Raw genomic sequence first — 15056 nt, 5'->3', positions numbered from 1 at the left:
CATAAAAAATGATGACTTGGATGGGGAAGAAAGTTTATTTGTCTTCATTATCTAGAGTATTCAGTTGGAACCTCATGATACAGCTGTGGAAGGCTTTGGTGAGGTCACACTTGGAGCAGTGTATGTAGGTCTGGTTGACTAGTTATAGGAAATATGACAAAAAGGTTGGGAGTACTGGGACTGGAGGGTTTAGTTATAGAGAGAAGTTGGATAGGCTGGTTCTTTACTCCCTGGAGTGTTAGCAGTTGAGGGGGTGATCTTGTGGAGGTTGATAATATGAGGGGCATTGATTAAACTGAATGCTTTAATCTATTTCTCAGGATAGTTGATTATAGAACTATAGATTGAAAGTGTGAGGGGATTAAAGGGGCAACCTTTTCGATGGAGGATAGTTTCACCTGGAACAAGTGGTGAGAGGAAGGAATAGAAGCAGGTACAACTACAGTATTTGAAAGGTTTTTGCATTGGAATGTGTTTTCCAAACTCTATGAAGAACCTTGTTAAATGTATTTCAAAAGTTCACTTGGCAACATACACTGTCTTACCCTTATCAATCACTTTCATCAAGACTAATGCATTCCAGGCATCACCTTTCTGTTTAGATTTAAAAACAAAATCTGCCTCAAAATCTCTTTTAAGCTTTCCCTGTCTCACCTCCTATCTTTGTCTCCTAGTAGTTGGTATTTCTGTCCAAGGAAAACCTTACAATTCAACACAATAATTTATGACATTTTGATTTTCAGGATGCCTGAAAAAGATGATTTATGCCTACTGAGTATAAAAGCAGAATAAAATATTTAAAGTATAATTAGTGTTGTAAAGTGGGACCACAGGAGCCAATTTATGCACAAACTCTCCATCCTATTTTGTTAGTCCTCAGGTATTCTGTTTTAGCAATGTTGACTCAGGATTACATCTTGACCATGACTATGGAGATGATGCCTGTATTTTTTTTTCTTTCTCAGTTATGTTGGGGGAAACTGACATCTAGCTGAGAGCCCAGACACGGTTTGGTTATAAAATTTCTCAGTCCTCACCCCTTCTGAACAACGCTGTGCTTGAAGCATTAGTTTAGAAATTTGCACTAAAGTTTTTGAGAGGAATAATCAAGTTTAATTACCTTCATCAAATTACATTTTAATCTCCCATATTTAAATGATTTCAAACCCATTTTATGCATAATGATCTTTCCATTGCTAACAAACATAATTACCCAATCAAATGTTCTTTTTGCAAAGAAAATTTGACAAACGTGCTTCAGTTTTTGAGGATGGTAAATCTATAGCTGCTTTCAGGTGCTCAGACACAGATAATGCGTCGGCAGACGCGGCTGGGGGAATGCAGCTGGGACGTTCAGGTGGCCAGGGAGAAGACATCTTTCTGTAACCTGAACGTGCCGGCTGAAGGAGAGCTGTGTCCGAATGAATGCCGGCTCCTGTGGATTGTGGCCGTAGTCACGGCTTTTTTATGGAACATCGAGTAGCAGCAAATTGTGGCCAGCGCGGCATTACAGGGCTGGAGCGGCAGGTGCAGGACGTCAGGGGCCCGTAGTCCCGTGCTGGCCACCCCATCCCCATAGTCCTGCACCAGCGGGCTATCAGGCAGCGGGGAGAGTAGGTATCAGCAGGTCACCAGCTGACTGTCAACAGCCCGCCCACTGCGAGGCACCTGAAAGCTGCTAGCCGCTTTGCCTTGCTGCTTTCAGGTGCCTAGGGGGAGCGCTTCAAGCTGGAGATTATACTTTCCCAAGGAGGGTTAAGTAAGTGCTCCTCGGGGCCGGATTCTCCACTTTCAGGTGGCCTCCTAACAGCCACATTCGGGTATTTTAGGCGGCTTTACATTCGGGTATTCTGGCCACTTGAAAGCACCTTATTCCTGAGGTAGTTTGACTTTTGGGGTTCCCATAGAAGTGTGATGAAATTCCAGTATGAATTTTTAAGTTGAGTGCAGTTTCTATGCTTGGAAAGAATGAACTTGTGGTTTATATGACTGTGTGTGCACACTAACTAATGCTGAACACTCCATTCAGAGTTTTGCAAAACTATAATTGATAAACTATTAATGTCCATGATTAATATTTTGCACCAAATGGAATATCTGGCCTAATGGGAGAACAAAAACAATTCAATGATTCAAAAGTCGCATTCAGAAACCTGGACTTCCATAATCGGATAATAGGGTAAGGGAGTTTCTCCCGTAACTTGTGTATTTTGGAGTCCCTGAGGGTCATTGATATCGAGCAACCTTTTCAGAACAGCTGAGGCTAAGTCATTGGGTGTATTTAAGGCAGAAATTCATGACCTCTTGATTAGCTATGGTGTAAAAGGTTATGGGGAGGAGGCTGGGCAGTGGGACTGAGTGGGGAAAATGGGAAAATGGATCATCTTTGAATGGTAGGCCAGACTGGATGGGCTGAATAACCCATTTCTGCTCCTAAATCATATGGTCTTATTTGTTGTGTGAGCTTTCATTGATGTAATCTTCAAAGTTGAGAGAACATACATGACATTGCATACAATCATCAGATTCTTTTTCTTGCAGGCCAGGAGGAATTTCTACTTATGGGCAGTGCAATAAAGAATTGTATTCAAGAAAAGATATGTATATAAAATAGAAATATAAACAAGAAGGAAGTGGAAACAGATTATGCAAAACAGAAAATAAATATTCATTAATAAATAACGGACAATGTAAGAGTCCTGTGGTGCTCTGGTACTGATGGAGATTGTATTTGAGATTTTCTTACCAATCTTCACTGATTTGGATTTGGAAGTGAGGAAATCCAGGATCAAGAAGCACAGTGGGTTATGGAGGCCCAGGTCTTGGAGTTTGCTGATTAGTTTTGGGAGTGTTGAATGCTGAACTGTAGTTGATAAAGAGCATTCTGATGTATACGTCTTTGCTGTCCAGGTGTTCCAGGGTTTTGTTTAGAGCCAGTCACATGGCATCTGTGGTAGGCAAATTGGAATTGATCCTGTCATGTGGTCTGCAGAGTTTATTGTTTCAAATCTGTCTGTTGTTAAAAGTATTGGTCTAGTCTAGGTTGTCTGAAATATTTCCAGTTAGGGACAAACCAAGCAATAAATGGCTAACTTGGATGGAATTAGCAGCCACATCGTTTTTTTTTGTGGAATTGATAGTGTCCTGTATGGTTGCACCATTTTTCTGCTATGGTAGCTGCAAAGTATTGAACTGGAAGTAAATTCAGAGGGCCATCAAAACAACTGAGAAGATTACTAGGGTCTCCCTTTCATCTATTGATGACATTTACTGAGAGCATTAGTTAAACAAGGCTCAAAGAATTACTAAAGAAACAATTATTTACATGAAGAACTATTTCATCCAGCACACAGTATCTCTGACCCACGATCATCAAGAAGAAGGTACATGAGCATCAAAATCAGTCTTGTGTACTTAGAAATACTTTCTTCCTGCAGGCTGTGAGATTGAATGGTATCCTGTAATGGAATAAATTACTCCAAAATATTTATTTAAAATTTATGTATAAGTGTAATTATTATGTGTTCATCATGGTCTGGAGAAACACTGCTCTGGCTGGTTACATTTGTATGGTCAGATGACAATTAACTTGAAAAGGAAGATTGGAGGCTATAATTGAGAAGATCAAGTTTTGGAAAGTCAGAAGAATGGTGGGGATGGGAGTGGCTGGTGAGTAGACCTTGACTAGTCAGGGGCAGGGAGGGATAGGAGGGAGTTGGATGAGCTGAGTAAAGTGCACTTCCCTTGATTAAATGGTGCAGCCATGCTTTAATTGCTCATGAAAATTTCCTGAATCCAGCAGCTAAGTTGCAAGATCATTTCCCACTCTTTCCACCCCCCCCCCCCCCACCCTTTTGGTTTCCTGGAAAATACAGCTAATGAGGTAAATTGCAGATTTGTTATCCAGTGTTATTTTTGGTTTTCAACTTGCTTCCTGCTTCTTTATCCACTTTTTGTGTTTCGCTTCAATATTATCATATTTACTTTATCAACACAGATTTATTGCGGAATTTTTAGTCCGTTTTCTTTTGATCTAAACACTTTCACACATTTCATCATTTTCTCAAAATCTTACAGTTTTCATGCCATTAGTGAATCGTTTCAAGTAAAAATCCTAATAAAATTAAGGATATTGGACGAGACAGGAAAAGCTATCAGGCAGAATTTTCCTATATTTTTCCTGGCACATCCACAGTGAAAGTTTAAAGAGATAGGGAGACATGTATAAACATTAAAACAGGAAATTTGAAAGATAGGTGGCTGGTATTATGAACATTTTCATTGGTGCCATTGCAGTCTGATAAGGAAAAAAGTATGAGAACGATGTCAGACATGATGTCATAAAATGCTTCTTTTAAAACTTGTTGCCTAACTTTTGTCTGTTTCATAGTGCATTTGCAAAAAAAAAACTTGAATTGTTTAACATAATGTACAAAATGCCTGATGCCAGCTGAAATTTGTGAAAACTGAATTGTGACCATGCAATTGTGAATATTTATTTACTGTTGGTGGTAGGTTACTGAATTGTTTTCTTTTTATTACAGCTTCTGATAGTAATTTGGATGATGGACAACTGATCTCTCCAAATGAGAGGGAAACTTCTCTGGTTCAGCTAAAGAGTGGTAGACTTCTCAAACACAAGTTCTCATATATCCAGGTGAGGCTTCTTGAAATGATGTTAAGGTAGGCATCAGCATCTCTGTTGCGGTATGGGTGGAAATGTCATTGCTGAAGCATTAGTCCTTCCTTAACTACTGCTTTAAAATCAAAAATATTTAACATTTTGAAGAGAACTCCCATTTTCAAAATGCATTAAATGAGCTGCATAATTTATCTCACTTCAGTAAATAAAAATAATTAAGATGATGTATAGCAAGATGAACAGCATTTTGTATCAGAAGGGAATTAACAAAGTGCATTTCAGATCGACCTTTCACCAAGTAGGTGGGAGGCATTATTTCTTGTAGTTTACAGGAAGCATGATTATATGTGCTTTGTCTCAGTGGAATACATTTTTTCCATGTATAGACATTTGTTGAAAATGAAATTTGGTTTTCACCTGTCTTGTATCACCATCCCAAACTAATGTCAAATTTTGAATGAAGATTGCTAACATGACTCTCCTCTGATCTGTTTTATTCTGGATTCTTGATGGACAACCAAAATGTTTGTCATTATGTTAAATTCTGTTTCATTTTTGTATCTTTTTTTCAATAGCTTGTGAGACCTTAAAGTTGGCATCTCAACTTTTTGGACGTTTGTCCTTTAATTTTATGAAAGTTATTTTGTCTCTTGAATATGCCACTTCTAAACTTTTCATAATGTTGTGAATTCCTGGTGGACTCTGTAGGCGCTCTGTAGTTAGCAAGGAGGAGGAGGGATGTGAGTGGGGAATAAAAGGTTGAGAACCACTCGTTTAGATCTAGTGGCTACAGGATGAATTTCTAAGTTGAATTGGTTAAAGTCATTGTGTGCATTTTGCAAGAAGGATTAAAAAGTGTAATTATTGTTGAAGTGGTATATTTCAATATAGTTGGCCATTCTGTTATTTGAGTATTTTCACATTAAAATAATGTGGCCTAAACTAAAATGACAAGAATTAAATGTGCAATTAGTCTACAAATTACTGTTCTGATTCAGTGTATAGTATTCATTTGGTCATCAATTGTACTGGCAATCAAAATGAATTTTTAAAAAATAATTTCAAAGTGAGTTCCCAGTCTAGAAGCACTCATGAAATAGAATGAAATACAACTACGTTGAGAGTAGAAAAGAATTGGCTTTGTTTTTACTGGATTAGAAGTTTTGACTGTTAAATATTTGAAAGCTGACTCAAGAAATGGAAAACAAAGCTGTTGATGTAAAATCATGACTATTGGAACTCTTTTCAAGTTCACTGGGCATGAAATTGTCCACAGTTCCTGCCAGACCAACACAGCGTTTCCAGCATTTCAGATTTTTGGATCTATTAATATCAAACTTTGGCCTTTTTTTCCTCCAAACAAAGCCCTCTTAGGCCTATTGAGTCTGGAGATGTTGCACATGCAAAGATGGTGGATTCGGCATGGAGAAATGTCATCAAAAATTTGATTCCTGTGAGCATTTTGCTGAACTTGAGGTTCATTGACATAAATGCGGGTCACTTTCACAGAAGCAGGCTACCTATGTTCATGCAGTTGAGGTGTGGTTTTGAAGGGGATCAGATTTTCTGATCTGTGGTCATTGGGCATGATGGGTGGTTCTTCTGGTAGGCAAGTCCCTAAAGAGTTTTGCTACCCACTCACTGCCATTAAATTCCTGCTGCTAACGATAGAGCTAAACTACCAGACCTTAGCATACATAAACATAGTTATCATTTTCTTCCCACGCACTCCGACTTCTGGTTGTTGCAATTGAACTAAAAATGACAAACACATTTTTGTGAATTAAAGCTGTAGCAAAATACCAAGAACAGCGCAACTGATTCTGGATCTGTTTACTCTAATTTCTATTTATAGTCTTAATAATTTAGGAGGTTGAGATTCTGAATGACTTGATGCACAAACAAAATCAGTGAAAGATGGATGGCAGCATCATCGACATTCCTATCAACTTCTTGAATTGTAGTTGTGAAACCTCTACTGCATTTGGTAAGATTATTCAGTAAAACACGAAAGTCTGCAGACATTGTGATTGTAGTAAAAATACAATCTTGCTGGAGGAACTCAGCAATTCTTGCATTGCCCATCGGAGGTAAAGATCTATAACCAACATTTTGGGACTGAGCTCTTCCTCAAAGTAAGAGCAAAATGCAGGCATGCGCCTGAATAATAAGGTTGAGGAAGAAGGGCTGAAAAGCCAGGGGGAAGTGTACAAGCCAACAGGCTAAGGGTGATAATTGGATATGGAAGTGCAGAGGCCAAAAGGCTAAGGGAGATAATTGGACATGGATAGGAGGAAAGGTGAGAATTGATCACTGGTAGAAGGTAGAACAGGCCTAACTCTGGGGATAGCTCCTTGCAAATGTGACAGTGAGCAGTGTCCCAGTTAAGAGTGGTCAAGTGTGGACAGCGAAAACGCCATTCCTATCCCAGGACACTGACGGCCGATTTTAGTGGGAAGCAAGTGTAAAAGTGGCTTTATAGATCCAAGAAATGGTTATTTGCGACTTTTAAATAACTTTTTAAATATTATCGCAGGATATTATTTTAACACTTTGACAAAATAATGGAAGGAAAGGCTGTTTTTGCTCTCCATTTTGTGGAATTGGGATGACCTGTCTGTTCAAATACTGCCCACATAAGACTTAATTTCTCTTAAAAGGTTGATGAGTTGCAGTAGAGAAAATCATAACAAATTTTGTTAAGAGAAGATCAATGATTTACAAAATGTGATTCCAGCATCCTTGCAAAATTGGGTGGTGAATTTGACAGGAATTTGGTTTGCATTGTTTATTGTGGCACCTATAAATTACAGTGAAATTGAATTGCAAATTGCTCTCATTTCTGGTCTTATTGATTTATAAATAATATTCTGCTCTGCACATTATTTTTCTATTGAGGACCACATCACAAAGAGCATTGTGAGATGTAGGGAAGTTTTTGGGATGTCTGAGTAGGGACTTAATTTGGGTCAAATATGCTCATTTTTCCTAAGTAAATTGCTTCTAATCACATCACCTGGATATTATCACATTGTTGAAATGACCTTTTTATACAAAACTATTCGGCAATGATGATAGTCAAGTTTTACCTTTTTACACATTTTCATTTTAGTACTTTTTTTTCTTTCTTTTTCTTTGGCTTGGCTTCGCGGACGAAGATTTATGGAGGGGTAATGTCCACGTCAGCTGCAGGCTCGTTTGTGGCTGACAAGTCCGATGCGGGACAGGCAGACACGGTTGCAGCGGTTGCAGGGAAAAATTGGTTGCTTGGGGTTGGGTGTTGGATTTTTCATCCTTTATCTTTTGTCAGTGAGGTGGGCTCTGCGGTCTTCTTCAAAGGAGGTTGCTGCCTGCCGAACTGTGAGGCGCCAAGATGCACGGTTTGAGGCGATATCAGCCCACTGGCGGTGGTCAATGTGGGAGGCACCAAGAGATTTCTTTAGGCAGTCCTTGTACCTCTTCTTTGGTGCACCTCTGACACGATGGCAAGTGGAGAGCTCACCATATAACACGATCTTGGGAAGGCGATGGTCCTCCATTCTGGAGACGTGACCTACCCAGAGCAGTTGGATCTTCAACAGCGTGGATTCGATGCTGTCGGCCTCTGCCATCTCGAGTACTTCGATGTTGGGGATGAAGTCGCTCCAATGAATGTTGAGGATGGAGCGGAGACAACGCTGGTGGAAGCGTTCTAGGAGCCGTAGGTGATGCCGGTAGAGGACCCATGATTCGGAGCCGAACAGGAGTGTGGGTATGACAACAGCTCTGTATATGCTTATCTTTGTGCGGTTTTTCAGTTGGTTGTTTTTCCAGACTCTTTTGTGTAGTCTTCCAAAGGTGCTATTTGTCTTGGTGAGTCTGTTGTCTATCTCGTTGTCGATCCTTGCATCCGATGAAATGGTGCAGCCGAGGTAGGTAAACTGGTTGACCATTTTGAGTTTTGTGTGCCTGATGGAGATGTGGGGGGGCTGGTAGTCATGGTGGGGAGCTGGCTGATGAAGGACCTCAGTTTTCTTCAGGCTGACTTCCAGGCCAAACATTTTGGCAGTTTCCACAAAACAGGACGTCAAGCGCTGAAGAGCTGGCTCTGAATGGGCAACTAAAGCGGCATCGTCTGCAAAGAGTAGTTCACGGACAAGTTGCTCTTGTGTCTTGGTGTGAGCTTTCAGGCGCCTCAGATTGAAGAGACTGCCATCCGTGCGGTACCGGATGTAAACAGCGTCTTCATTGTTGAGGTCGTTCATGGCTTGGTTCAGCATCATGCTGAAGAAGATTGAAAACCAACAAGGTCGGGTCAGATACAGCAATGAGCTCTCTGAACCCTTCTCCATTAACAATGGCATGAAGCAAGGTTGCGTTCTCGCACCAACCCTTTTAGTACTATTATCTATGTTAACTGCTAATACTGCCTTGACATCTTGAAACATCTTTGTATCAACTATGTTATGATTCTTTCCCCTTCACATTCATAACGAAGTTAAAGGTAATGAATCTTTCAATATTCAGTATATCTTACTTTCAATATGTCCATTTTTGACTCCTTTCTTTCTTGACCTTGATTGGGGTGGGGGGGGGGGAACTGAGAGGGTGGGGGTGGGGGAAAGTTTAGCAACTAAAATCCATACAAGCTTACAGATCTTTCCTGTCAGTGCTTTGTAGAAAGTGCATGGTGAATAAGAATGTTAACTGATTTGCTGAATCAGAGGAAAATTGAAGTCAAAAGCAGGGAGAGTATTCTTTTATTATATGGGGCATATCCAGACAATAGTTTTTCAAATGATCTTAATTAAGGAAGGATGTTAAGCATTGTAAGTTGTTTAGAGAAAAATTACCAGATTAATGTCTGAATTTTGGGAGTGAAGTCAAATTATCATTTTTCTTGTACTTTAAAAATATGGTATACATTATGTACTTTAACTTGTGTCTGTCATCAGGCAAACAGAGTTGCAATGAGCATTACCCAGCACCCCTAACAATAGTTGAAAGAGACCCTTCAGAGATGCTGCGCTTCTGAGGATTCACCTCCAGGGATCCTGCAGTCCAGACCCAAGCCTTCGATACAATCAAGGAACATCCAGCACCCGAGGCCCTTCGGGAGTCCTTCTTGTCCTCGGCACCCTCTTGAATACCAGTTCCAATACCTGGTTCCCATGATCCAGACTTCAGCAGCCGGACCACGAGTCGTCAACATCCCACAGCCTGTGTGTGTCCTTCGGCCACTGAGCCCTTTGTTGGTTCATTGCAATGGTTACCTTCCCTGCAGGATTGTCTGCTTCTCAATGGGGGGGGGTTTGGTGCCCTGAGCTGATCTGCAGATTCTCCCCGAGTCTGCCACCTCTTGTGGTACGCTGGCCAGCACAGGCACAGCTAGCTATTTTGGGCAGGTTCCATAGTTGCAGAATTTATTTAATAAAAAAAAAAGGCCTTTTAAAGCCTGTAGGGGGCTGTTGACATCCAGACAGGGGAGTAGGGCCTTGTAGATATGCATTTACTAAAACAGTGCAATCATACTTCCTTTTCTTCCAAGATGGTGGTCTTGTGGGAAAAGGCTAAACTGATTAACTGATGGAGATAAAAGAGTGAGAGGGAACTAGATTGAAGCTAGAGCTTCTGAGAGGACTTAACAACATGCAGAGTTCCAATCATGCTAATGTGGCAACCAAGAATGTGAATGAAGATGCAACTTTCTTGGAAGCCTGGGGCAATTCAGAATGCTTCTGAAGTCTTTTGACAACTTTTACAGATGCAATATACAAAGTATCCTCTCTGGATTCATCTTTGCTTTGTACAGGAACTGCACTGCCTGAGACTGCAAGAAACTGCAGAGTTGTAAATGCAGCTTAGATCACCACGGGTTTTTAAAAAAAAAAACCTCCCCACCATCAATTCCATTTCCATCTCTTACTGCTTCAGGACAATTGCTACATGTTAAAGGACCTATTCCATCCATCCTGAATGTACTCTCCTCTCCTGAGGAAAGGCTCAGGCCTGAAATGTTGACAATGTTTCTTAATCTCCAATGGACGCTGCAAGACCAGCTGAGTCTCTCCAGCGGTTCCATGTTTTTACTATGCTCTTCTCCGCCTTCTTTTGGAAAGACGATGCACTGAACTGAAAGTGCTTACCTCTGGATTCAAGGACAGTTTCGTTCCCTTTGTTATTAAGTTTTAAAATTCTATTTTCCTCTGTACACTGCACTGTTTTTCTACCTTTTTCCATTCCCCATACTATTAGATTTATTGAAACAGCACTCTCCATCGTGTTACCTTTTTGATAATCATGATTTTATTACTGCACTACTGCTGTACAAGTTGACCAGTCTCAATAGCATGCAAAGCAAATCTTACTGTACTGCTGTCCATGTGGCACAGATTCATTTCAACCTGGTTTTGAGAGAAGGGGGTCACTGTTTAAAAATAATTTAAGACAGTAACTTTATTTGTTCTCAGAACAAAGATTAGGGTTCTTCAGATCACAGCTTGGATCACCCATTGTGAATGAGAGCCTTTTGAATGTTTTTTAAAGCCAGCATTGACAGTTTCCTGAGATATAGGAAAGAATGAGTAGAGGTTATAATCCATCAGCAATGGTCTTATTAAATGACAAACAGGTTCATGGAGCTTAATTAATAGTCTCATGCATTCTCTTAATTAATGTGCTCCTTTATGTTGCTTAAAGGATTCCAACCCATTCTCCAAGTTTCCCTGACATTTCTGATGATGACACTTTCTGGACCAGTAATTCTAAGATGTTTTCACCTTCCCTGTAGTTGACAAGAATTTTGTTTGTATTTATTCACTTTTTCGCATTCCTGTCCTGACCCCTTGTCGTCCCACATAGAACAAGGACTGGTTTCTCTTCATCTTCTACTCCACCAGACTCTTTTTAAGGTTTGTAATCTGTATTTATTCAAAATTTATGTGTGATGCCACCACTGTACTCATTTCCTTTCAAATTTCTGAACAGACTAGTTCACAATTAAACTGTCACCAACATTCACTCTTTTTCTTACAGAATCTATTCTTGTAAGAGCCTGAGATAAAACTTGTGTACATTTGCTTCCTTTCCAGTTTGCTCTAGCTGTGTTCTGGGAAAGTATCCAGTTCAGTGGTTTCACAGAGAAACAAGTCCGGACACAAGTGTTTCAATTAAAAATAACTTTATCGAATACATGGGAGACAAATGGGAGGACGTCAAATGATACTTAATTACTCTACTACTAAGTAATTATATTGACATTCACATTGGACCCACATTGGACTCTGATACTAGTGACCACCTATATTCTACACAGTACAAGACAAAAATTATAACTGTGCAAGCAGGCATATCGGACTTCGATTCTGGTGGATGCTTACCCTCCCACATTCTCCTGCATGTGTACATACTTCACCAAACATTGTTTTCAGGTGAAGAAGCTAATTATTTGAACCACCAATATTGTGACAGACAACAGCTGTGTACTGTGTTCTCCTGAACATGGGAGAAACCAAAAATTGCTGTGCAGAACATCTTTTGGCGATGTCAAAATGTGATTCAGATCTACATTAACTTGAAATTAAGAGCCATTACTTTTTACATTTAACTAAATATTCCAAATTTTGATTCTAATAATTTAACTGACAGCTTACATTTTCTTTCTTTATCAAATGCATATAATTTGCTTGTTTTTGCAAATTCCAGACCATCAAAACACACTTTTCTTTAAGTATGAATTAATTAAATGCCTTCTAGAAGGTACAAACTTAAATGATCAACTTAGACATATACCATAGTAACAGGCCACAAGACAAAGAACTTCAGTTCTTTAAAGCATTTTATAACGGGGTGGGGGAAATGGTAGGGTCCCGAGCCTGAGACCAAGCCATCTAATTCATTATATTTGCGTATTTTACATGTGCTCAATTTTCTTTGGTTATACCCCATCTTTCATATGCAGACAAATCTTATTTCCATTCAAGAGCAAATCTCTGTGATATTTAACAATGTAAATAATTGGATGGTAACATAATTGGATGGTAACAGATTGGAGTAACTAAGTACACACGAGCAGTTCTCAATTGAAATGAAAGTTCTACGTTTATTTTAGTGAATGTGAAGCTTTTAAAAAATATAGCTGCACCTTCGTAATAGAGAATTCAATTGGTCTTCCTGTAAATAGGTCGCCCTCCCCCCCCCCCCCCCCCCCCCCCCCCGCCCATCTGCGGTTTCGCTTTTCCGCGGTTTCAGTTACCCATGGTCTGAAAATACAGTACAGATCGTACTCAGATTGACTTTTGTGGTATTGCAGTGCTTTTTTAAATTGCTATTAATCTTTTATCGTGCCTAATTTATAAAAACTTTATCATAGATTTGTATAGGAAAAAAAATAGTATATATAGGGTTCAATACTATCTGTGGTTTCAGGCATCCGCTGGGGGTCTTGGAACATATGCCCCGCAGATAATATGTAATTATCAAGTTTTTGTAGACCGTTTAAAGGCAAATTTTTGCACTGTGTGAGAAAGGAAACCACAATGTCAACAATAATACCTCAAGGAAATTTGAAGAAAATTTTAATAAATATTTGGATGCAGAAAATAAGGAATAAAATTCATTTATTTATAATTTAATTAAATAATTGTTATCCTGTTATAATTCAGGATTTCATCTTGTGCATTGTTTTTTCTTCCAATAGATTGCCAGAACATTATTTTTGGATGTTTAAAAATTAAATAGATTTATATGATTTATTATAATAATCCTGATATTTAGTAACATAGACAGATCGCTCTTGTACAAAATCTGCTAAGAAAGTGATTCATTTAACCTATAATAGTAAGGGTATGTGGGTGGGTGGTGGAAGGTTGGATGCCCATGTTCCTTTGAGAAATTAACAGTGATAATTAAGCATTGGAAAAAAAAATAGAGAATCATTTAAAAAAAAACGAGGTGGTATGATTATCTTCTGGTCATTTTATTGATGCATACATTCTGTTTTTTTGGCTGTATTCTTTATCTGTGTAATACTGTTAGAATATAACCCTCCTGGGTTGTGGTAAGTAAGTGTTTTGCAACAGGCAACTTGTCCAGAAACTGTATACCTGTAGTATACTTTAACATTTTCAATAAGAGTTCTTCTGTGACCTTTTTTATAGTTAAATTAATGTGGTCACCTAATTCAGTTTTAGGAACTATTAATCTGTTCCTTTGCAGGTCATATATGACACATTTTCAGCACTTTGTTTTATTTCTGATTTTGAATATTTTTATCTTTTTTTTGGAAACTTTTAAGGCCAATAAGTCAAGTTATTAGTTTCATTTTATTCTTGGAACTGTAGGTTGAAGGTGATGAACAATATTTACCTGTGCATTTTCAAGACCCCTTGAATTCTTAATGATAATTTGCTAGTGTTTTCTTGCACTCCAGATATGATTATATTTCAGATGGACTTTGAGGTACCCTGGGAGTCTAATCCTTCTAAATTTCTACTAAGGCAGTTGAAGTAATTTCCTTCCCACAAAGCCCACCCCTTTCTGCCCACCATTTTCTGTTGGTAATAAAGGAATTGCAGTATATGTATCACACTTGTTGTAATGGATCTCGTTCTAATTTGTAAGCCAGTTTAGTGAAAAAATTTTAAGAATATTAACAAGACAAAGTTGCATGTCCCCTTATCTAATTAATATTTACTGTAACATATGTAATTTAAAAAAAAAACTTTATTTATTCATTCAAAATACAGATAATAAGTAACATATATAACAATAAACAAAACATAAACATTATATTTTATATATATTAAAAAAAAGAAAGAAAGAAAACACCCCCCTTCCCTCTTTCAGCCAACTCTCCTAAGGAGAGCCATAAAGAAAAAAAAATAAAGAAAAGTAAAGCATATATATTAAAATCTAGTCAATATAAATCAAAATGTAAATATTCTGAATATAACAAACACCTATTAATAAAATAAACTATAATTATCCATGAAACATATGTAATTTTTTCCATTATTAAACAATATTTCATCTCATTATGCCAAAAGTCTCAAATTTTATCATTTCAGGTAAAATCATATCTCTACTGAACACATGTTTTACCAAAGATCGAACTTGATAAAAATACGCTTACGCTTAATCGGACTGTTTAAACCCCGAACATTAAAAGTAGCAAACTTCAACTTTGACATATCCACCGAGATTACTAAAAACTAATAATATCAATATATAAAGACTCAGATCAATGTAAATAGGCCCTCCAATAGGAGAAAAAGAAACCACAAATTAAAGTCTAAATAAAATGAAAATAATAAAAAAAAATAAAAAGAAAAAAGAAACCCAAAAAAACTACCAAAAGGTAGTAATCCCTAAACAAAAGTTGGGTGTGGATCACCCACCAGTGGTTGATGACTAGTAGAACATAGAGCAAATTTCT

General features: G+C 38.3%; 1 protein-coding gene across 9 annotated transcripts in view; it reads left to right on the top strand.

Moving 5' to 3' along the window:
* The window catches only part of gulp1b (GULP PTB domain containing engulfment adaptor 1b), a 355986-nt gene that overhangs the window by 66578 nt on the left and 274352 nt on the right, over positions 1 to 15056 (top strand). For all 9 annotated transcript variants that reach the window (XM_069934742.1, XM_069934741.1, XM_069934737.1 and 6 more), the window contains one exon: positions 4545 to 4657. The gene's annotated coding sequence lies outside the window, so the exon portion shown is untranslated. The remainder of the gene's footprint in view (positions 1 to 4544; positions 4658 to 15056) is intronic.

Source organism: Narcine bancroftii, chromosome 4 (assembly GCF_036971445.1).
Source record: "Narcine bancroftii isolate sNarBan1 chromosome 4, sNarBan1.hap1, whole genome shotgun sequence".
In the NCBI taxonomy this organism is placed as follows: Eukaryota; Metazoa; Chordata; class Chondrichthyes; order Torpediniformes; family Narcinidae; genus Narcine; species Narcine bancroftii.
Note: the sequence above shows the minus strand (reverse complement) of the source record. Positions and strands in the feature narration are given on the sequence as shown.